Source organism: Hyperoodon ampullatus, assembly GCF_949752795.1.
Source record: "Hyperoodon ampullatus genome assembly, contig: scaffold_443, whole genome shotgun sequence".
NCBI lineage: Eukaryota > Metazoa > Chordata > Mammalia > Artiodactyla > Ziphiidae > Hyperoodon > Hyperoodon ampullatus.
Window position 1 is genome coordinate 183,601 of NW_027640426.1, and position 21,543 is coordinate 205,143.

General features: G+C 39.5%; 1 pseudogene across 1 annotated transcript in view; it reads left to right on the forward strand.

Moving 5' to 3' along the window:
- Window positions 1–16,262, forward strand: part of LOC307070137 (centrosomal protein of 78 kDa-like) — a 51,086-nt pseudogene extending 34,824 nt beyond the window's left edge. Inside the window, exons 9-15 of the transcript in view lie at window positions 670–725; window positions 2,143–2,264; window positions 12,030–12,107; window positions 13,551–13,717; window positions 14,545–14,716; window positions 15,039–15,086; window positions 15,635–16,262. The product of the transcript in view is annotated as a centrosomal protein of 78 kDa-like (transcript). The remainder of the gene's footprint in view (window positions 1–669; window positions 726–2,142; window positions 2,265–12,029; window positions 12,108–13,550; window positions 13,718–14,544; window positions 14,717–15,038; window positions 15,087–15,634) is intronic.
- The last annotated feature ends 5,281 nt before the right edge of the window (window positions 16,263–21,543 follow it).

The following is a 21,543-nucleotide window of genomic DNA, read 5'->3' on the forward strand; positions in this document are numbered from 1 at the left end:
AATGGTTGAACTATAGCTTTAGGCTTGCTAAGTGAAATAGATTGCTCTAGATGATGTTCAGGTGACTTACTTGGTAGTATTCACGAAATTGGGGATTAACAATTGCTTAAGAAAACAAAGAGAATTGATTTTAAATAGTACTTGAAGTAGTTACTGTGTAAAATATCTGTTCAGTTGCTCATGTTAAATGGATGTTTATAATCCCCATTGGACAACTGACTAATTTTTTGCAAATGATAATGTGAATTGCTGTTGCATAAACTACAGTGTTGAATCTCCAGTCTCTGCACTTGAGTTTAACAGCTCTGTGGTTTCCTATCTTCTTCCTGAGACACTTAATCACAGGTCCATCCTCGTCACACAGGGTGGTAAATTAGAGAACGATGAATATCACCATTTAAAGAAGTGAGACTGAAATCTCAACCATCCTGAACATAGGAACTGAAGGGGTCTCTCAGCAGTTCAGAGAGTTAGTACTGAGCCAGTCGGCTGAATACTGTTCTGTTTTCTCCGTAGCAGAGCCCTCCAGGTCCTTGTTTTGAGCCTATTTATTTTTATACACAATTCTGTATGGATACCGTACATAATACTAAATAGTTGTATTAACTGGGTTTAACTGGTGATGTATTTACATGAAGATCTAACTTCGTTTTGTTGATATCTTTTTAGGGGCTTTCCATTCATCAAAGCTCGTGATGTATGTAATCAGTTGCTGGTGTTTAGCTGTCATATTTATGATATATAGGGCTTGAATTGGGAAAGGTGGACGGTCATTCTTCTTGCTTTTTAAACTGACTGAGCCTTACAAGAAGCATTTTCCTCTCAGAAATAAATCCATGTAAAACACGTTTGGTCGATCTCCCAATGCAACTGTGTAGTTGTGTGGATTTGGCACACAACTGGCAGCCTTGTGGTTATGTCTGTAAACAAGGAAGCCTGTTTTCCAGTCTGCAAATCAGCTGTTACCCAGTGAAACGAACTTGACTGCCATTTCTGACCCCTCACATGGAGCTGTCATACTCAAGAATGTTCACGTTTTCAGGAAACGTTGTTTGCAGGCTATATGTACAAATTCCTGATCTGAAAGCCAATATAAAGCAACATCTCCCAAACCTCTGCTCCCTCACCAAGGCCACACACATTCCCTCGCTTATGGCCTCATGGCAAGCTAATACTGTCAGTATCAGATTCTCCTTCCCAGTGGTACTGGGAGACTGCATAGTTGCTCTGTGAAAGGCACCACTGCTGAGGTTGAGAGAAGAGCATCTTGGGTGTCAGTCCTGCCCTCGTATGCCCAGAGAGAGGGGTATGCACCTCATTGTCCCGTTAGGGTATTCCTGTGCTGCAGGGTTTGCTGCTTGTTGTCAAAATGATGTCCTAGTGACTTGTTTTCTGCGTGGTTATATAATCCCAGCACGCTTCTTTATGATCTGTAGACTTTTATGGGGTTGTGGCCAGATCCATTTAAAAATGTTTGGAAATGTCCTATTGAACAACATTGCAGTGGCAGTGAAGCTTGATGGGAGAATTGTATTACTGTTACCCTAGTTTTGGCTTAAGGGTGGTGAGAAGATGAAATTTTTGATGGGTCAGTTTTAGTTATGTATGTGTATGTGGTTTAGTTTTTTAAATTCTAATGTCTATTATTCACAGCTTAGATATGTTGACTTTCTGATTATTCATCAGTCCCTTAACTGATGTATTTTCCTATGAAAAACTACATTTTCTTCCAGACTGTTTTTGTCTGATGGTGAAGAATAAATTTTTCATTTGCAGTATAAAGTTGATCTGAGAAAAAATGTTTACCTTGGATCGTCACTTGGCTTCTGTGAAAGAAACTTAATAAAATAATATGGGCAATTCCCATTACTAATCCTAACCATGTACAACAGAGGTCTGTAGAGTAACATAGCAAAAATAAGTTCCTGTACTTTTACTTAGTCATTGCCTGTTTTAGACTAAGGAGCAGTGAGAGACATTTATAAATAATGATATCTCAGATCACTTTTGTTAAATGTCCTCTAATATTTGGATATTCTGTATCTGGCTTGTGTTATCTTTTATACAATCTTGTTTTCTTTCTTTGCGCTTTAACAACTCTGTCGTCTCCTATCTTCTTCTTGTGACACTCATGTCCATCAGAATTTCCTGTGACTTGTGACAGTAGAGAGTCCTTCCTCCTCAGAAATCAAAGAGGTCGATGATTCCTCAGAAAGTGTTCAGGAAGAGCCAGAGAAAATCCGTTTGAAACAAGAGCATTGCAGGTACAAAGTTATCACTTTAAAGCTATAGAGAAGATTACTTTTCAAATGGAAGCCTGATTGCAACACTGCACAGCTTGTGTGAGGTTTCTGTTTTCCCCTCCCATCTGCATTGTATCCCCTTGAATGGTTCCTTAAGCTTAGACCAAGGTGAATGGTGGACATTTGAACTCTAAGAAATAAAAATCAAAACATGTCGTTAGTAATATATTTTCCTTTCCCTAGAACCTTAGTGTATTAGATTTAGGGAGAACCTTAGTGATCATAAGATAAGGAAATTGAGTTCTGAATGAATATAGTCAGCTGATTCAGTGCTCTTGTTTTACAGATGAGAAAATTGACAGTTCTAGTTGAACTCTCTTTTTATAAGAGGAAAATATGGCCTTATTTTAAATAAAAGTAAAGTTGAAAAATGTTTTGATGTTGATATTCTCCTTTCCTAAAATAAAAAATATCAAGAAGCTACATTATATTACCAAATAAACCTGACCTCTAATGTCATTCCATACTTTTGTTTGTATGGACAGAAAAGAAAAATTGATTTTCATAAGAAATTTTTGCACCTCAAAAATAATATATTTATTTTATTTCAACTTTACTGCAGAGCTGAACATTTCTAGTAAATAAAGGAACACCATTTGGGGGGGACCTTGTCTTTGTGCTACAAAGTCCATGTTTAATTTTTAAAAATTATTTAATATGATTTTCTTTTCATATGAAACATGAAACTTGACAGGTTTCAGAACTAATTATCCCATTATTGTAGGACTACGGGAATTACTCTTTGATTTTCAAAAGAGAAAGTTAGATTTTTGTTTTTTAATGAAAATTAATGATAATATAGAGAAATTTTAAGAAAAGAACTTAGAAAATTATGAAATGTTAGAGTAGGACAAATCTATAGTTCATGTAGTCTTACCCCCTTTTGTTTTATAAATGAGCACCTACAATTTGTAGCACGTAAGTGGTTTATTAGTAAATGGCAGAGTCTGACAAGACCCTAGAGCATCTAACCTGCATTCCTTGTCATTTTAGATGTGGTGTATTCATTTCCTTCACGAGTAGACCAGGAGATTGTATTTCTAAAAGCAATGATAGACACAGGGGAAGACCAAGAAGTTTAAACACTGGGATCACAGAATAGCAGATTCAGAATGCACTGAGAACCCTTTTAGCTCTTCTGCGTTTTGACAGGACACTACAATGATGGTATCAAAGTGTTTTAAGTATATAAGGCCACAACAATCAAGAGATTTCAACATAGTTTTGAAAGACGGAAGACAGGTGGGAGAGTGTGAAACTGAAGCAGTAGAACAGAGGAAAAGCATCACCTAGAATAGGCACAGGGACCACCTGCAACTGAGGAGGATTCTGACCCCACCTGCAGAAGTAGCCCCATGCTCAGGTGCGCATGTAGGAGAGAGGGTGGAGTTAGTTAAAAGTGTGACTGAAATAGGGGAGCTCATTGAAGGGTTGTGTTTGGAGGAGTGGACTCCCAGCCCCGCCCTCACACTCCTGAAATGAGATGATTTCATTTTGAAAACAGTGAAACTGGCGAGATCTAGGGCAGCTAGTGTGAGTTTTTACACCCTAGAAAATTGTGTTTGGGGGGGATCCTGTTACAGTTACTCCCCGCTTTTTCCTGCATAAGAAGCCAATCAATCGTTGACTTCAGGGAGCTTTCTGCACTCATTCTTAAATAGAAAATAACTGTCAGTTGCCTGATAGTTGAGTAAAGCTTACAACATTAGAGAGGGGGAAAAAGAGTGAAAACATATCCTAGTAGGACCAGGGACAACTTAGGGAACAAAATAATTTAAGAAAAAACCCGGGCTTCCCTGGTGGCGCAGTGGTTCAGAGTCCGCCTGCTGATGCAGGGGACACGGGTTCGTGCCCCGGTCCGGGAAGATCCCACATGCCGCGGAGTGGCTGGGCCCGTGAGCCATGGCTGCTGAGCCTGCGCGTCTGGAGCCTGTGCTCCGCAACGGGAGAGGCCACAACACTGAGAGGCCCGCGTACCGCAAAAAAAAAAAAAAAAAAAAAAAAAAAAAAGAAAAAACCCTAATTAGTATCCTGAGAGAGGTTTAAAAAGAGCTAGCAACTATAAAATAAGACTAGGGTGTTAATGAAAAAGAGAATGGTCCAAAAGCAAGAGAGGTCTCCTGGAAATGGAAATATGGTTGCTGAAATAAATTCAGTAGGAATTTAAAAAATTTCGCAGTATATAACAAAGAAACACACAATGGAAAATGTGATAGAAATATGTTAGAGAGGCTGCATCTGGGAGATCCCACATGTTACTATTAGAAACTCCAGACCCAGAAAAAAAATGGAGGGAAGCTGTCAAAGGGCAACAAAATTCCCCACAGCTGAAAGTAGACATCAGGTTTCAGATTGAAAATAGTTATGCAAGATGAGCAAGAATAGACTCATACCTAGGCACCCTTCATCATGAAACTTTAAAATACTGAAAAAATAAAATAGAATAAAATACTGAGATGATACATCCATTCCAGAGAGAAACCTACTGGTCACCTAAAAAAAAAAACTTAAGGGCTTCCCTGGTGGCGCAGTGGTTCAGAGTCCGCCTGCCGACGCAGGGGACACGGGTTCGTGCCCTGGTCCGGGAAGATACCACATGCCGCGCTGCAGCTGGGCCCGTGAGCCATGGCCACTGAGCCTGCGCATCCGGAGCCTGTGCTCTGCAACGGGAGAGGCCACAACAGTGAGAGGCCCGCATACCGCAAATAAAAAAAAAAAGTTAATATCTGACTTTATCATACTTGTCAACAGCACCATGGATCCTGGAAGGCATTAGAAAGATACCTCCAAAGTTTTTCAGGCACATAATTTTCACCCTAGGGGTTTGTATCCAGCCAAACTATCAGTCATAAGTGGAGGCTGAAGAAGATATTCTGTACACAAAGAAATTTGAAAATTTTACCTCCTGTGCTACACCTTAAGTTATTTATAAAAATAATCCAGCAAAATGAGGCAATAAACCAAGAAGGAAGGTAATAGGGGATTCAGTGCAGATTGCAGCTAGTCTAGGGTGGAGAGGCTTCTATTGATTGTCTGATTGAGAGCTTAGAAACACCTTGAGGCATATTGTACTTACTAGGTATTAGGCACTGTTGGAAGGGAGGAGGGGGAGGAAGAGGAGAAGGAACTTGAACTCCAGAGGAGAAAAGGCTATATGGACATAAACCTGAAGCAAACTAAACTATGGTTGATTTTTAACCTACTATTGGTGAGGAAGGGAAGAATCCACTTAAACTTGACACTATAGATGTCCCCCTTTTCAGTGACACACAGGGGGTAATGACCACCTATCTAATTTGTTGTCCAAACCAGAACTTGTCCAAACTCCTTAAACTTCAGTAGTGTAAGGAGGCGCTCTAATGCTGTGACATCAGGACAACAGGTATAAACTGGAACAGCCCAAGGCGGCTTGGGGTATGTGGTCACCCTGCACAAGGGCAGTGACACCTGCCCAGTATGGAACGAGGTATAGTCTATACACAGAGACACAGTACATCTGCAGTGGGCAATATTAATTTAATTGTAATAATGGCAATACTGTCTTGGTTTGCAGCTTTTATTGTCAACTTGCATGTAACCACAAATAACTAAAGTAAGCTCTACTTAGTGTGTATTAGTATTAACTTGGTATGTACTGAAATGTATTGTGTACTAGTACGTATTTAGTATATATTAGGCTCTAAGTGTTTCTGCATATATTAACTCATTGAATCCTCTGAATAGCCTTATGAGGTTGGTGCTAATATCATTCCTACTTTTGAGAACAGGAAGCTAAGACAGGGAAGGAGCTTGCCTTAGGCTGTGCCTAATTTAAGGTTGGATCGAGGCTTTGAGTTTAGGCTCTCTGCCTGTTCTCTTAAACCTTACTCCATACTGACTCTCAAATAACAGAAGACTTAACTGCACATAGAATATAAATTTCAACTTTGACAACGTAAAAGCTAGGTTTGGAAGGTAGACAGGAGGTAGAAAAAAGGGAAGATGGTATGAATGTCCTCATTTTACAAAGCGTGACATTGAGAGAGTTTCTAGTTGATCAACAATGTAGGTTTTTAAGTGTATCACTACAAGTGAAAGAGATCATGAGCAGTGGAATAACTCATGATGACATAACTTTACTGAGCAGTGTGGATGTAGGAAAGAGTGTAGAGGAACTAGACCCTTACTTGTTAGTAACTCAGAAAGTGAACAGATAATGCCTCCGATTTAGTGAGAAAATAGTCATGTGAGAGTATTACTTGGAAATGGAGAAGAATTCAAAATGACAATAGTTGGACCTCCCTGGTGGCGCAGTGGTTAAGAAACTGCCTGTCAAGGCAGTGGACACGGGTTCGAGTCCTGGTCCGGGAAGATCCCACATGCCGCGGAGCAGCGAAGCCCGTGCGCCACAACTACGGAGCCTGCGCTCTAGAGCCTGCGAACCACAACTACTGATCCCACGTGCCACAACTACTGAAGCCCACGTGCCTAGATCCTGTGCTCCGTAACAAGACAAGCCACCACAATGAAGAGTAGCCCCCGCTCGCCGCAACCAGAGAAAGCCTGCATGCAGCAACGAAGACCCAACACAGCCAAAAATAAATAAATAATAATAAATAATAATAATAAAATAACAATAGTTGACGTAAACCTCATAAAAAAGGAAATCCATACAGCCAGTAAACACAGAAAAGTGTACGACTTCATTAAGTAATAAGAGAAAAGTGAGTCAAAACCAAGGAAACTACATGCCAATCAGATTGACAAATACATAAATAAAGTCTGGTAGTATCAGGTATTGTAGACCTGAAGTACTATGGGAATCTTCTACCCTGTTTATACTGGAGTATAAATCGACACAACTACTTTGGAAAGAATTTAGCACTCTCCATCAACTGAAGGTATATAAATAGCCTGTGAGCCAGCAGCCCTCACCCCCGCCCTGTGTAAATGCACCAGAATAACGGGTACAGCAGGATCCCTGTCTATGATTTGCATTAGCACAAACTGAAAACAAACCAAATGTCCATTAAGAGTCAAAAATTAAATAAATGATGTGTATTCGTACAGTGGGAAAACTATCCAGCAATAAAATTGAATGAACTAGAGCTACAGGCAGCAATGTGGATGAATTTTTTAAACCAATGTTGAGAGGAAGAAATAAGATAGAAAAGACTTCATATACTATGATCCTCTACATAAAGTTAGATGTTGACACAACTAAACTCTTTTGTTAGGGATGCATACAGGTTAAAGGAAATGATTGTCAAGAAGTGAGGATGGTGTTTAACTGGGAAGAGGGAAGGAGCTTGTGATAAGAAAAGGATATGGGGGGGGTTTTGCGATGCTGAAAAGTATCAATAGTTTCAGATTCGAGTACTGTTTATGTAAGTATACTCTTTTTATTTGTCACATTGACAGTTTTGTTCTGTGCACTTCTCAGTACACATACCGTATTTTACAATTAAAAACCTGCGTAAAGAATCGGTCGCTTCTTGAGTGCTGGATGTGGGAGTGGGTTGAGACCATTTCATTTTAAGCCCTTCACTACTGTTTGCATTTGCATGTTCATTCATTCAGCATTAATTGCACATATTCTATGTACCAAGCACTCTTCTAATTTTATATGTGTTTTAACTCATGTAATCCTCACAAGAGCTCTGTCATATGGGAGCTTATCTCCATTTTATAGATGAGGAAGTTGAGGTCTAGAGTTATAGAACTTGTCCAAGGTTATATAGCTAATGGGTAGTGCCAGGCCCATTGGCCTCAGAGAATCTGAATTTTTACAATATAATCTAAAAGAGAAATTTAATGACTAATTATAAGCAAAAAAAATGCACATTAAAGAAGATGACAAGTTTTCATCTGTCCAGATAGAGAAAAACACACAGTCTGTCTTTCACTCACGTACATCTTGTATTGGCAGGGATTTTCCTTATTAAGCAATTATTTATTGACCGTCTGCGTTGTGCTAGGTACAGGTGCTGGGGATAAACACTTAATAAAATACACCCCCTATCTTCAAATAACTTGCACTCTAAGTGAGGAAGGGAGCCAACAGTTATAGTAGAGGTTATATACCAAGTGATACATCGCTGATGGCAGTGTAAAATCTCAGAAATCTTTTGGAAAGAAGTTTGGAGATTGGTACCTCAGAGCCTTAAAAATGTTCATTTGCTTTGATCTCAAACTCATTTTTATGGATTTATTGTAAGAACGTTATTCTCAATATGGAAAAAAGCCTTCATGCATAAAAACGGTTATTTTGTCTGATAATATTGAAAAGTTGGAAAGAATTTAAACGTGTAAAATGCTTAACCAGTAAACCCACTCAGTGGAATATTTTGTAGTCCACACAAAAAAATCAAGGTTATGAATCCCCTGATTCTATGAGAAATGATTGATTTCAATGTTAAATGGAGAAAAGTTGAACATAAAATTTGATATCCAATATGATGGGAGCTTTGTCCCAGAAAAATCACCCTAGCCGGTGTACAGAAGGGAGGAAGGAGAGCAGATGACAGGAAGGAAAATTATTCCAAAGCCTTATCATTAGTCTTGTTTAAGTAATAGAATATCAAGCAATTTTACTTTCTAACTTTTTTGGTTCCATATTTCCATGTAAGGGACATGAATTCTGAATACTTTGTAGGAGGAGGGTACACTTTTTCACGAAAATTTAACACTGTGTTCTAATTCCCTCCATTAGAGGGAGAAACTATTCCATGTAATTGCACTTTGATGTGCTATTTAGAACCAGTCAGGAATTTTAGTCTACTTTCCTCTGACCGTGGTGAGGGTTTTTTGTTTGTTTGCTTATTTGTTTAGAATTTCTTTGAAATCAGTTTTAGAAGATTGATTAAACCATTATAGTAAAAGTAGAGGAATTTTGCCATTTTTTCCCCTTTTTCCCCATTGAAAACTTGACTGGCTTTAGTAATGAAACATGAAAGAATTTGAAGTTCTTAGACTCTCAATTTTTCAAACATGTTCTGAATATAAAAATATATGTTCATTGAGCAAATGTTTGAAAACAATGAACAAGTTCTTGAATGAAGTAAAAGCCACCTCTGCATGTACACACACCTAATCTGCTCTTTTGTCTTAAAAATGTATCAGAAATATTTTGCCATGTCACTAAATACTCTTCTACATCAGAGAATTTGATTAAGCTTATGCATCATCTCCCAGGAAAAACGCACAGATATATTTTGAATGTAGAACTCCTGAAGCCCATTCATTAACTCTGGTTGAGACCTCTTGTCATTCTTTTCTTAGTGGCTTCATAGCACATTCCTTCAGACGGTGAGCTGTTTTTATTTAAACCAGTCCCAATTTGGAGGCTCTTAGCTTTCTTCTAGGGTTTGGTTATAAACAATCTTATGACATCATGTTGGTAGATACATCTTTGCCCACATCTTTGATTTTCTTAGGGTAAACTCCTGATGTAGGATTGTTGTTAGGTACCAAGAGCTACTCTCCAGAAAGTGATACCAGTTGCTCTCCCAATGATGGCATATAATAGAGTTCCTCATTCTTTAAGTGATTGTTCAAAGCAGTTGAAAGGTATAAATATACCGTACTGCTTTCATAAGTATAGGAATTCTGATTGTTTATCGCTGCATAAGAAACCACCCCGAAACAGTGGCCTAAAACAATCACAGTCGTTTATTTTGTTCATGAACCTGGAGGTTGAGTAGGATATTGATTCTTTTACTACACTCTTACTGACTGAGAACAATACCTATTTGACTAGCTCACAGTTCTGCAGGTCAGAAGTCCAGGCACAGCATGACTGGGTTCCTGCTCAGATACACACGGGAACATGTGAGTTCCCTCCTGAGAGTGTTAAAGCACATGAAATTTAAGTGTAAGACATTGAGCCCCAAAAGTTGGATGTTCACCATAGTTTGTGTGGGTCACAGAGCTGAAATCAAGATGTCAGTCTGGCTGTGTTAGCATCCAGAGGGTCTGGGAAAGAATGCCTCCAGGCTTTTTCGGCTTGTTGGCATAATTCAGATTCTGCAGTTGCAGGACAGAGGTCCCCATTTCCTTGCTGGCTGTCAGTCGGGGGACAGTCTCACCTCCTAAAGGCCTCTCACTTGCCTTCCCTGGCACAGCATTGGACTTCTTCAGAGCCGGCAATGGAGAGTCTCCCTCTTGTCCCTTTTGTACTTCAATTCAGGAAGAGTTCAGGTCCTTTTCATGGGGTGCCTGAGTAGGTCCCATCCACCTAGAATAATCTCCCTATCTTAAAAAAAATCAACTGATTTTGAACCTTAATTCCGTCTGCAAAATCCCTTCACTGCAGCACCTAGATTTAGAGTTTGGATAAGTGGAAGGTTTGTGTACTTCAGTAAGTAGGAGTGTTAGGGGCTCTGTTAGAATTCTGCCTATTGCAAGCAGTGTCCCCACTTCAAGGACCAAAGTGTTTTAGTTCCTAAAACTCCTAAGAGAGTTTATCAGTGTTCATTTTATTTTATTGGCCTTGGTGGATGGGAAGACTACCACCTCCGTGAGCAGGAATGGCAGCCAGCTTCGTGGCTCTGCTACTTAGTGGTGTGACCTTGGCTGTGCTGCTCTACGTACTCTACTTCTCTGCCTCTGTTTCCCTCATCTGTAAAATAACGTGGAGTTAGTGACTGTTCTTTCCTCTTACTTTTTTTTTATAAATTTATTTTATTTATCTATTTTTGGCTGCCCTGGGTGTTTGATACTGCTCAGGGCTTTCTCTACTTGCATCGAGCGGGGGATACTCTTCGTAGTGGTGTGTGGGCTTCTCATTGCGGTGGTTTCTCTTGTTGCGGAGCACGGGTTCTAGGCGCGCAGGCTTCAGTAGTTCTGGTACGCGGGCTCAGTAGTTGTGACTCGGGGGCTCTAGAGCGTAGGCTCAGTAGTCGTGGCACATGGGCTTAGTTGCTCCGAGGCACGTGGGATCTCTCCGGACCAAGGCTCGAACCCGTGTCCCCTGCACTGGCAGGCGGATTCTTAACCACTGCACCAACAGGGAAGCCCCCTCTTAGGGTTTTGATGATTAGATTTATTTAATGCCCAGAGAACTCCAGGAACAGTGCTTGACTGTAAATTGCTTTAAAAGTGATTACTTTTGGGGCTTTCCTGGTGGCGCAGTGGTTGAGAGTCTGCCTGGCTGCCGATGCAGGGGACATGGGTTTGTGCCCCGGTCCGGGGAAGATCCCACATGCTGCGGAGTGGCTGGGCCCGTGAGCCATGGCCGCTGAGCCTGCGCATCCGGAGCCTGTGCTTCGCAACGGGAGAGGCCACAACAGTGAGAGGCCTGCGTACCGCAAAAAAAAAAAAAAAAAAAAAAAAAAGTGATTACTTCTTAAAACACTGCTTTTGAGTCTGCAATTATGCAATTTTGGTATGTTAAGCATGTTCATTAATAGGACTTCCTACTATAAAGAGACCCACAAATAAAAATAGAACTTTTCTTTCTTGGTCTTAACTATTTATTTCTGATTTGCTATGTTATACGCATATGCCTTTTATGGTGGGCTGCCACAAATTTATGCTGGAAAAAGTGGAATTTAAATAAATCTTTACTATGTTAATTTGATAGATTTTGATCATTCATTTCACTAGCATGGTATGATATCACCAGCAGCAGACTAAAATCTGAGTTCACTTCTGGCTCTGCCCCTAAAACCTGACGAGGCCTATAGCTGGAAAGGCTTTTGGATATTATACTATGAATTAGTTATAACATTTACTCTGTTTGTTTAGGAAAAACTGGAGGAGTGCCTAAAGCAGTTAAAGCAGGAAAGAGTAATAAGACTTAAGGCTGATAAATGAGTCAATGAAGTAAACAATTTCTTATACTTTTCGGAGTGTTTTGGTTTTATTTCAATTTGATTTTAAGCCATATACACATAGTTTGTAAACTTTAAAACTGTAATATGTTGCAAATTGGTTGTATCATATGGACTTTTGCATTTGCTGGTATTTAGTGATCATATGATCTATATTCCAGAAAGCATGTTTTTAAAAATGTGAAAATCTCATTTTGTGTGTGTGTGTGTGTGTGTGTGTGTGCTTTCTTACGACATTAGCTTATTTTCTGTTCATGATTCTTTGATTCAAGAAAGCACTTTTTGTGCATATACTGTATATACAGTAGCATAAAAGACACGATGAGACTCTCCCTGCAATGAATTAGGAAAGTGAATGATTTAAATAAATTTAAGATATTGGAAAACTTCTAAGAATGCAATGAAAGATAAAAATATATACTCTAAGAATTACATTAGGTAATGTGCATGAAAGCAGGGCATAATCTAAAAAGTTCTATCTAAATATACTTTATCAGAGGTTGAGCATAGGGAGGAATTTTTCAAAGTTCATCCACTGGATTGGCGGACACTCATTCAATAAATGGTGAGCACCTGCTTATATAAGGCAAAAGGGGCATCATGAACGTAACAGCCTTTCTGAGAAATACTGGAGTTGAGCTTATAGGGGGGTTTAAGTGCATAGGTGATGAGCGGAAGGGGAAGAATGCACACGAGTGAATATTTTGAAGGAGCCAAAGAAAATATTGGTGATCGTACATTTAATAAATTGGGTTGGGTATGATTTAGGCCTTTTTTTTTTCTTTTTTTGCGGTACGCGGGCCTCTCACTTTTGTGGCCTCTCCCGTTGCAGAGCACAGGCTCCAGACGCGCAGACCCCGTGGCCATGGCTCACGGGCCCATCCGCTCCACGGCATGTGGGATCCTCCAGGACTGGGGCACGGACCCGTGTCCCCTGCATCGGCAGGCGGACTCTCAAGCACTGCGCTACCGAGGAAGTCCGATTTAGACTTTTTAACGTAAGCATTAGATATTTTGCTCACTAAAGTTAATTGTTAACATTCAGCAGAGTTGTAATATGTTTTGTTCCAATCAGATTCTATAATTCACTTTCTAATTTAAGGGAAACTTAAAGCAGGTAATTTTCTAATGTGGAATGAGGCTCCATTATGAATTGAACCAGTTAGAAATGTGATCTTTTGTGAAAGATCATTAATAAAACGATAACTTTGGTTTATTTATATACCACCTAAGCGTTATATAGGAAACTTTGTTGGGTGCCTATGGGTTTTGGTTATTATGTGATATGGTCTCTGTCTTTACTGGTGGAGAGTTAGGTTAATTACAGATTAATTACATTTTGAGTGTTTTAGCTTTGTTCCTTGAAGCTAGACAACACTACTTTTGACGACAATGAGAAAAGGTCATGTCAGACATTTTCAGTCTTCTTTTATAGCTGGAACATGAAAATGCCCAGTTAAGAAATACAACTTTCTCTTTGTCTGAAGCCCTTCATGCCCACTCATTGACAAGCATGATCCTGGATGATGAAGGTGTTTGGGGCAGCACTGAGAATTCTTTTCAGAAGTTCCATGCTTTCCTGGTTTTCCTTAAAGATGCTGGGTTAGTTCATTTCTCTTCATGGCATTCTTCTCTTTGCAACTCTAATGGTAGTTTGCTGAGGAACTGGAGCAATTTTCATCACTTACGTGGCCATATTTAGCCAAATTTAGTGTAATTATAGGTAATATAGTTGACGTTTTAACATGAGGAATTAAATTTTTTAAGAAATGCAAATAGGGGAGCCTGCTTTGGTAGAGTGGGGAGCCCATTATAAAAGAGTAACCTGTAGACAGAGTAATTAGTAGGTACAGTTTTTTCTAAAGACTAAATTGAAGGCAGTTTTCATTGAAAATATTCGGGAATGGATAAGAATTTTCCTCTCTTTCATTTATTTTGCTTGTTTGATAAGTTTGAATTAAAGTTATTTTTGTCTTAGACATAAAAATTATTATTAATCTGCAGGGAAGATATAGGTCAGTGGTTCTCAACTGCGAGCAATTTTGCTGAAAGAGGGAAGTGGAGATTGATAGTTGATGGAGTGGTGTTTTGTTAGTGAATGAATTGGCGTTGGTGTTGGGAAGGAAGGAACAAACACATTCTTGGAAACTGGAGGAAAGGTGGTAAAGAAGTGTGGGAATGGAGGTGTGACAGGCAGTGGATGGGGTGCATGGTACATGTTGAAGCTGCTACTGAGACAGTGCGATGTCTCCTAGAGGATGAATCTGGAAGGGGCTGAGAAGTTGGGGGAGAGAGAGGCTTGTAGTCTGGAGTAGAATGTTGGCTTTTAAGATTTTAGAAGTATTATGATTGTAGCTCTAAGGAAATCTTAATTGCTCTTCTGTGATTATAATAACCTTTGTCTTTTCTCCTTTCCTCCTCTGGTCCAGGCTTGGGCAGCTGGCCACAATGGCTGGTATAGATCAGTCAGATTTTCATTTACTAGGTCGTCCCCAGATGAATTCTACTGTTAGTAGTCCACCTAAAGAAGAAAAGAAGGCACTTGAAGAAGAAAAATCAGAATCAAAGCAGAGTGCCCCAGGACCAATGCAAAATCTCCAAGTAAGTGGAGAGGACAGCACTTAATGATTCTAAGAGTGATTAGCAAAAAGGAAATGACCAAATCACAGAGAAAATAATAATGGTCAGTCTCTAATAGTTCACATGCTCGCAAGCTAGAAGACTCTGGAGTCCTCTCCAAATCTGAGATTAGTAAATGTGGGCCCATTTCATGATACTGTATTGTTGTACATAAGAAAACTGGAAGTTCTTTAGAAAATGTAGGAGTTACAGCAAACTCTCCTTAATGAAGAAAGAAAACATTACAGAAAATATTCCAAATTTTAAATTGTATAAATGTCTGTTCTATTCATATTTTATCTAGGTTTCTATTTGTATGCAGTTAGCTTACAATGAAGGAACACTAATGAAGGTACACGTACTGATATAATTTTTATAATAAGTAATCTTGACATAGCTGATACGTAAGATCTTATACTGACTCACCTGGTCATGGGAATGGGAGGGAAAACCTGTGAGCTTTTCCTCCAGCCTCACTTGGTGTCCCCTTTGCCCAGCTCAGCCAATCTCAGACTGGTCTTGTGAACTGACAGCTTGAGAACACAGTCTGGCCACAAACTATACACTGTTTACTTGTGCCTGGAGGATAGCAAAGAAATTAATTTTCTTACAGAGTAGGGTTTCATTTTAGTGAGGGAAAGGAAATGGGTAATAACTACCCCAATCACCAAAGTCTGAAAATGTAGCAGACATAGCCTTGGATATAGATAGCTAGGTTAAGCTGAGAATCACTTGGCAAGATATAATTAGAAAAAAACTGGCTCTGAAATCTTCTGAATAATCAATTGACTATGTTAATAATAAGATCACAGAGTAACATTGAAGTTTTGAACTCTACTTTTTAATGGTTGGCTTTGTTCATCACTGAATTTTTGTCTTGTCTTTTGTCTTTCCCTCCAGTTTCAGAAAATTACAGGTGATGCTGGGATTCCTTTGCCTGTTGACTCCTTCCATGTCCCAGTCTCTACTCAGGAGGCCTTAGAAACTTCCAAAGACAACCTGGGGGTCATAGTCCCAGAGCAGCGGCAGGAGTCTTTTGAAGATTTCAATGCTAGAACGTGTTCTTCTTCAGCAGACGTCATTTCTGCAACTGGAAGTCAAAGAAAAGAAGAGGAATTACCTAGAAATAGCAGGTCTTCTTCAGAGAAAATGACCAAAGCATAATATACCAAAAACGACTCTGCTAAGAAACCACCTGGGAAGGACCTGCATTCCTGCTCTGACTCACCTGTAAAGCAGAAAAGCAAAGGAATTGGGCAAAATAATTCTTTGCTTACTGAACCAATTAGAAGTGAGTCTTCGAAAAAACACATTTCTGTTAAGAAATTTCTGTACAATAGTGACTGTTTCATCAAAGACAACTAAAAGTAAACTCAGTCTACTAGAACATTCTGAAAGTGAGACTCTTGGATCTGATTGTGAATTTCCAGAAAGCATCCATATTCCATCACGCCTAACATAGGTCTAAATCTTTTAAAATTATGTTTTTGCCTTCAAATTTTAATAAATTACTTATGTTTTTACTATAGCATATGGTGTTTTGAAATACTTGACTGGAAGCCATTAGAGAAAGATTTATCTATACTTTTTTATTATAATGAAAGTTTTGGTGTATTTTTCCTTGTGACAGTTTGCACCATTCATTCAGCTGGTGTTTACTGAGGGCTTCATATGTACAGTACTTTGCTGGGTGCTATTGCTTTCAGCAGTGAACAAAATAAAGCCTTTACTCTCCTGGAACTAACACTCTGTGGTGGGAGAATACGTAAACAACAAAACAGGGTAAGGGGTAAAAAGAGATGGGAATAATAAATGAAATCGTTTTACCATTTGGTTAACTGTCAAACTATTATAAATCATATGGCCAGAAGCCATGGACATATTTTAATTCACAATAACCAGAGAGCATCAAACATTTACCAAAGCACTTAACCGTGTTTATGGATTACAGCAACACTATGAGGTAGGGAAATATTACCATCCCAATTTTATAGATGAGGAGTCTGAGGAGACATTATGTGAGTTGCCCAGAATTACACAGCTGTAACCAAGTGGGAAGCTGGGATGTGACCAGAACCCATGCTCTTTTTTTTTTTTAATGTATGGAGTTTATTATGTTTCATTTGTTTCTGATTTATGTGATTTTTTAAAAGATCTTTTTTGCTGTCGACTACTTTTAAAGTCTTTATGCAATTTGTTGCAGTATTGCTTTTGTCTTATGTTTTGGATTTTTGGCCGCAAGGCATGTGGGATCTTAGCTCCCCGACCAGGAATTGAACCCTCACCCCCTCCATTGGAAGGCGAAGTCATAACCACTGGACCACCAGGGAAGTCCCCCTTATGTGATGATTTTTATGGCAGTTTTTTTAAATTGTATTTTTTATTGACATATAGTAGAATTACAGTGTTGTGTTAATTACTGCTGCACAGGAAAGTGACTCAGTTATACATTTATATACATTCTTTTTCATATTCTTTTCCATTAAGGTTTATCACAGGATATTGAATATAGTTCCCTGTTCTATACAGTAGGACCTTTTGGTGTTTTTTTTAATACATCCACTTTTTAAAAATAAATGTATTTATTTATATTATTTTTGGCTGCGTTGGGTCTTTGTTGCTACACGCGGGCTTTCTGTAGTTGCAGTGAGCAGGGGCTACTCTTATTTGTGGTGTGCAGGCTTCTCATTGGTGGCTTCTCTTGTTGCAGAGCACGGGCTCTAGGTGCATGGACTTCAGTAGTTGTGGCTCACAGGCTTCAGTAGTTGTGACTCGCAGGCTGTAGAGCGCAGGCTCAGTAGTTGTGGCACACAGGCTTAGCTGTTCCGCGGCATGTGGGATCTTCCTGGACCAGGGCTCGAACCCATGTCCCTTGCGTTGGCACGCATATTCTTATTCACTGCACCACCAGGGAAGTCCCGTGTGGGACCTTTTTGTTTATCCATCCTGTATATATACCACTTTGCATCTGCTAATCCTAAACTCCCAATCCTACCCTCTCCCACCCCCTCCCCCTTGGCAACCACCAGTCTATTCTCTATTTCCTTGATTGTGCTTCAGTTTCACAGATAGGCAGAACCCAGGCTCTTAATCACTTTGTTATTCTGTTTCCTTGTTGTTAAGAAGGGTTTAAGGAAGGCACTGAGAGAGAAGCCAGTGAGCACTGGCAGTGCAAAACAGTGGGGCTGTCAGAGAGCACACCTGTCTCCTTCCCCCATCTGAGCAGAATTTTTAAACAGCAGAGTATGTAAGAGTATGTGATGACACATCTCTGGATTAAATTATGTCTCCCTGGTAAAATATGCACAGATAAGTCTTTAGTTCAGTCAGACTGAAAGGTGAGATCAGAGAAAAGCTGGAGTGTCAGATTTCTTCTCAAAGGTCCTGCCTGATTGTTACTAAGAGGACTACTAGAGTACTAGTTAGTTCATTAGTCATGGATTGTGTGTTAGAGGAGTGAAACAATGAGCAAGATGTAGTGTTGGCCCTTTAGCAGTGGAGTGAGAGGGGAAGACGCACAGCAGATGTCTCATCCTGCACGTGACATGCTATGACGGGCATATTCAGGGCGTTTAGTCATCGTTTGTGGAAGAAGAGGGGGAGCTGTGAGGCAAAGAAAAGTCATCGAAAGAGGCAGTCCCTAAGCTAAGTCTTAAAGGACTCGTGAGAAACTGGTGAGTCAGCCGGTGAAAGGCAAGGATACTCAAGGCAGAGTGGACAGCAGAAGTCCAGAGCCGTGAGTGTGCGAGGGGTGTGTTACGGAGCCACAGGCACAGGCTCTGGAGGATCAGCGCAGTGTCCCCAGGCAGCGGCAAGTGCCCCTAAAGGAGGCAGCGAGGAGGAGGAGAGCGGGTCTTAACCATCCATGTGCGTGGAGCTGGTTTCCTCAGAAAATAGCTAAGAATGGAAAGGAAAAGTTCAGGTGGCATTTTAGACCACTGACATCAGTATGGATGAGGAATCTGAAGAAGCCTGGAGATAATTATGCCCCACTCTTCTGAGGAGCAGTGTTTTTTATTTTCGAGGGGGACTTTCATGCTGCCACCTCCTCTCCTGTCCCTACTGAAAGGTTTATAGGTCGGCAGAAGGGAGAACCTGGCTTAAGTGAAGTTGAGGAGGTTTCTTTACTGTACAGCTTCTTGGGGCTGCTGTAGGCTAATGTGCATTCTGGATCGTCACAGCAGGCATATGGTACACAGCCACCTGCAAATCTATTTGTCTGTAGAGTCCTCTTTTCATAGAAGTGTCTACCAACTGGTTCCACCAAACAGCAATTTGGTAACTTCTAGACCAGGTAATAGAAAGGGGTCTGAAATAAGGTATATATGAAGGGAGGAAATAAGTTCTAATTTTATTTAGGAAATTACAAGCAAGACTTGATCTTGGGAAGTAAGGAAGAAGTAGGAGGCGGAGGCTGAACCCCCATCCGTGTGACTAAGGTTGGGTGGTGGTATCATTGAGTTTGGAAATAGGGGATAAATAACTGAATTGGGGAAAAGACTTTAGTTCTGGACATGTAGAATTTGAAAGCACCTGTAGAATTCAGGAGACAAACAGGTAGGTAACTCGACATGCACGTGAAGACATGGAAAGATAAAAATTTGAATGTCACCAGCACTTCGCAGTCATTACAATCATGAAAATGGATGAAATTTCAGAGAACTGTGAGTACTGACAACGTTTAAGTAATAAGCAGAGAAAGAATTCTGGGAAGGAGAGAGGTGATAGAGTTTCAAGAAGGAGGAAGTAGATGACAGCGTCATACTTCAGAGAATGTAAGTGTCCATTGGATTTGGGCAGTTAGGTCCCCAGTGACCTTAGAGCAGTTCAGTGAGGTGGTGGACAAGAAAGCCAGACTGCAATAAATTGAGGGCATAGCGCTGCCTGTGGGGGCCAGGCGGGGCTAGTGAAGACAGTGGGAATAGGCTGCTCTGAAGGAGTTTGGATGAAAAGAGAAAATAATTAGCAAAAAAGAAGTTTTTAGAATGAGAAGGACTTCTATTTTATATGTTGAAATGGAGGAACCGATAAAGGAGATACTGAAGATGTAGACAGTAATTTAGAGAATTGGGGAAACACGGACATATGAATAAGAAAAAAACCTTGCACAGTATATAAAAATCACTTGTATCCTTCAAGTTGGATGGATACTGGTAAGTTTGGGAGGAAATAAAGGTAAGAAGAGATAGAGGTAAATGAGTTTATACTGATAGCCCCAGTTTTCTTTGACCCAGATTTTTCAGAGACACATATATACACATACATAATTACAGTTTTAAAATTCTTTCGTAGTTACATGTTTTATTAATCATGTCTGAGAAAAGTCATTGATTTTCATTCTCTACAGCATTATCTTGTAAGGACAAGATACAGTGACAACTTCCAAGCTTTTTACCTATCAGAGCTGAAACTGAAAGTATCTTCATAATTGAATGTTCACTTCTTATTTGTAATAAGTTTATCCTTAGGAGGATACTTCATAGTGTTTGATCACAGATGAGTTTGGGCATTGCTATCACTCAATAATGCTAAGCATCTGTCAGGTTCTCTCCTACACTATATATTAATTTTTTCTCCGTTAAGCAAATATTTATTGGCGGCCTGTGGGAATAAGATACACCTAGGTCCTCTTTCCTTGGTTTATTCACAAAAGCCTCTGAAACTAAATTTCCAAGTCAGGCCATAGTAAGGCCTGGCATAATACGTTTTCATCGTTAACAGTTTTTTTTTGTTTGTGGTTTTCTTTTCTTTTCTTTCTTTTTTTTTTGAAGCAAGGATAAGATAACTCAGTAGTTGTCCATTGATTAATAAGTCAAAGAAGACATTGATGGAGCATGGTATTTTGAATATCCTTTCCACAGAATAGGTAATGGGCCATCCTGAAACTCTGGTGAGATGCTTATCATTTTCAGATTTTGCAGTGGCAGAGAAAACCCTATTACACCTTGAATTATCACTAGAAACATGAATTCAGCCAAACAGAAACAGTGCCTCTGCCTACTGAGTTTGTCAATTTCCATCTTAACAAAAGTGAACATTTCTCCTTTAGATTAAAGTCAAGAAAATCCCCTCTGTCCAGGATGCGATAATGGGGTGCCAGAAAGAGGAAAACTGAAGGTATTCCCTCTTTACACCTGAACAGTGAATTCATTCTGATATCAAATATTTGTTAAGATTCTGCTATGACCAGGTGCTTTATTGTGTTTAGAGATCAAGTTACTGTTCATTTTTGGTAAGTAAGAAAAATCCATGTTTTAGGACTCTGAATAGTAACTTTATATATTTTATATATATATATATTAAAATAAATATATATATATATTATATATAATATATATTCCACCTATTCAACAAAATTGTAATTTTCATCATCTCTTACGAACGATGAACTGTATTTACTCTTTGGAAAGGGCTTATAGGGAATTAAAGTCTCCATATACTTTTTTATATAAGACCATGGAAACCAAATTCTCAACTGGGAGCAAACTTAGGTTTTGCTATGAAGGTTTATGCTTGCCTGGCCTTAGAGTGGTAGGCCAGGAACTCAAGGTGGAGTTTTTTTCCTCTAAGTTACTTTCATTGATGCCACCCTGAAAAAATTCGGAGGGAGTATTTTTTGAAATAGCTTTATCTCAGTAACCCTTTAAAAATGCTTCAGGGTATGGGGAACATAACTGTCAAAATGTTCAAGCAACTCTTGTTGATTTAAGTATAATTGATCAGGAGCAATAGAGGAAAGAGCTGGGTACAAAAGACAAAAGGCGCGAGGCTATTTCATGTGTTGTTTTTGGCTTATTGTACAGAACAGA